This window comes from Salminus brasiliensis, chromosome 2 (genome assembly GCF_030463535.1).
Source record: "Salminus brasiliensis chromosome 2, fSalBra1.hap2, whole genome shotgun sequence".
NCBI classification, from domain to species: domain Eukaryota; kingdom Metazoa; phylum Chordata; class Actinopteri; order Characiformes; family Bryconidae; genus Salminus; species Salminus brasiliensis.
Window position 1 is genome coordinate 22,501 of NC_132879.1, and position 3,175 is coordinate 25,675.

Sequence of the window (3,175 nt, forward strand, 5' to 3'; positions counted from 1 at the left end):
CCTTTTCACGTAACGCAGAGAGAGAGAGAGAGAGAGAGATAGAGATGTGGAGGAGCAGCAGGTACCCGTCTCCCTTGATTGTACGGACGCCCATGTTTCGAGGATCCCCACCTCGAGTCTGAAAGGCCGGAGGGAACGCGGCGTTCCCAACGTCGGGCCTTGGCTTATCATTTGGAAGAGGCGCGCCGGGCGGCGCTACCCGAAAACCGATAATGATCCTTCCGCAGGTTCACCTACGGAAACCTTGTTACGACTTTTACTTCCTCTAGATAGTCAAGTTCGATCGACTTTTCAGCACACCGCCAAGGCCCACGAGGAGCCCCGGCGTGGCCGATCCGAGGACCTCACATAACCATCCAATCGGTAGTAGCGACGGGCGGTGTGTACAAAGGGCAGGGACTTAATCAGCGCGAGCTGATGACCCGCACTTACTGGGAATTCCTCGTTCATGGGGAATAATTGCAATCCCCAATCCCCGTCACGAACGGGTTTAAGCGGATTACCCGCGCCTCTCGGCGTAGGGTAGGCACACGCTGGTCCGGCCATTGTGGCGCGCGTGCAGCCCCGGACATCTAAGGGCATCACAGACCTGTTATTGCTCCATCTCGCGTGGCTATACGCCACTGGTCCCTCTAAGAAGTTAACGACGACCACGGAGGGCCGCGTAACTATTTAGCACGAAGGAATCTCGTTCGTTATCGGAATTAACCAGACAAATCGCTCCACCAACTAAGAACGGCCATGCACCACCACCCACAGAATCGAGAAAGAGCTATCAGTCTGTCAATCCTTTCCGTGTCCGGGCCGGGTGAGGTTCCCCGTGTTGAGTCAAATTAAGCCGCAGGCTCCACTCCTGGTGGTGCCCTTCCGTCAATTCCTTTAAGTTTCAGTTTTGCAACCATACTCCCCCCGGAACCCAAAGACTCTGGTTTCCCCGCACGCTGCCCGGCGGGTCATGGGAATAACGCCGCCGGATCGCGGGTCGGCATAGTTTACGGTCGGAACTACGACGGTATCTGATCGTCTTCGAACCTCCGACTTTCGTTCTTGATTAATGAAAACATTCTTGGCAAATGCTTTCGCTTTCGTCCGTCTTGCGCCGGTCCAAGAATTTCACCTCTAGCGGCGCAATACGAATGCCCCCGGCCGTCCCTCTTAATCATGGCCCTGGTTCAGGAAACCCACAAAATAGAACCGGAGTCCTATTCCATTATTCCTAGCTCAGGCATTCAGGCGAGTGGCTGCCCGCTTTGAACACTCTGATTTTTTCAAAGTAAACGCTCCGGACCCCTGAGGACCGGACACCCAACCAAGGGCATCCGGGGGGCACCGGGAGGCAGGGTCTGGGACAGGCAGTAGCTCGCCTCGCGGCGGACCGCCAGCCCACTCCCGACGTCCAACTACGAGCTTTTTAACTGCAGCAAATTTAATATACGCTATTGGAGCTGGAATTACCGCGGCTGCTGGCACCAGACTTGCCCTCCAATGGGTCCTCACCCATGTGTTTAGGATACGCTCATTCCGATTACAGGGCCTCGAAAGAGACCTGCATCGTTATTTTTCGTCACTACCTCACCGTGTCGGTAATGGGTAATTTGCGCGCCTGCTGCCTTCCTTGGATGTGGTAGCCATTTCTCAGGCTCCCTCTCCGGAATCGAACCCTGATTCCCCGTTACCCGTGGTCACCATGGTAGCCCCCTATGCTACCATCGAAAGCTGATAGGGCAGACATTCGAATGAGACGTCGCCGCCGCGGTGGGCGCGCGATCGACCCGAGGTTATCTAGAGTCACCAAAGGGCCGGGGAACCCTCGCGGGTCCCCCGGGTGGGTTTTGGGTCTGATAAATGCACGCATCCCAGCCCCCGAGAGGACCGGTCAGCGCTCGTTTGCATGTATTAGCTCTGGAATTACCACAGTTATCCGAGTAACGTGTGGAGCGATCAAAGGAACCATAACTGATTTAATGAGCCATTCGCAGTTTCACTGTACCGTCCGTGTGCACTTAGACCTGCATGGCTTAATCTTTGAGACAAGCATATGTTACTGGCAGGATCAACCAGGTTGCACCTCCCCGATGAGGAATTGGGTCGGCCCCCGGGGCCCCCGTACTCGAAAACCCAGCCGACGAGAACCGCGCCAGGAGAAGTTCCCTTTTGCGGGGGTCGGGTCTGGGTCGGAGGATAGGGGGGCGAGAGCCGGCCGCACCCATGGTTCGGTGGGTAAAAGGTTTTCACCCACTAGCCTTCAGTGGGATTGATAACCGGGAAATGCGGATCGGCCCGGGGCCGAGAGCGTTGCGGAGGAGCAAGGGCCGTGCGGAGCTCGAAACCGGGCTCGCACCCGAGACATCCACCGCGCTCAAGGCCGCCGGGGTTTGTATAGGGCAGATTGTTGTTTCCGAAGAAAACAGACCGGCCGTCTACGACTCCCTCGGATAGGTTCGGGTGGGTCTTTCCCCTGTCGAAAGACACCCCCATGGAGGCTGGCCCGCAAAGTCGGGGAGGAACCCGCTGCCCAAGGCGGTCGCTGCGGACCGGGCAGTTGCCTACCCCAGGCGGGCCTGGTGTTCCATTCCGTCAAGGAAAGGTTCGTCTTTTGCCGCTTTAATTCGGCCCGATGCTCCAGAAATACCATCAGCCTGCATGGCCTGGGCTCGGTTCATTGAGAGAAGTGCTTGGACCCCTTGAAATAGCACTGCCTCTCAAAATCCCGACGGCACCTCTCTGCAATTCCCCCCCTCGAACGGACTTCCAGAGCGCGGTGGAAGGCGCTCCGAAGCCGGCAGAGGTGCACCAGACCCGGACACAACGAGCCGGGTCGGCACCCTGGTTCTGCCACCCTCACTAATTTTCGGTCAAACCACTGGTAGACCGGGGGACTTAGAAAAATTTTCGAGGCCAAAACACTGGTAGACCGGGGGACTTAGAAAAATTTTCACAGCACACCACTGGTAGACCTGGGGACTTAGAACATTTTTCGCAGCACACCACTGGTAGACCTGGGGACTTAGAAAATTTTTCACAGCACACCACTGGTAGACCTGGGGACTTAGAACATTTTTCGCAGCACACCACTGGTAGACCTGGGGACTTAGAAAATTTTTCGCAGCACACCACTGGTAGACCTGGGGACTTAGAACATTTTTCGCAGCACACCACTGGTAGACCTGGGGAC

The 3,175-nt window shown here is 56.5% G+C and overlaps 1 non-coding gene across 1 annotated transcript; it reads right to left on the bottom strand.

Moving 5' to 3' along the window:
* Positions 1-210: 210 nt before the first annotated feature.
* On the bottom strand, positions 211-2,064 carry LOC140550497 (18S ribosomal RNA). The gene has a single exon (XR_011979192.1). It is a non-coding gene; the product is annotated as an 18S ribosomal RNA (ribosomal RNA).
* Between the last annotated feature and the right edge of the window lie 1,111 nt (positions 2,065-3,175).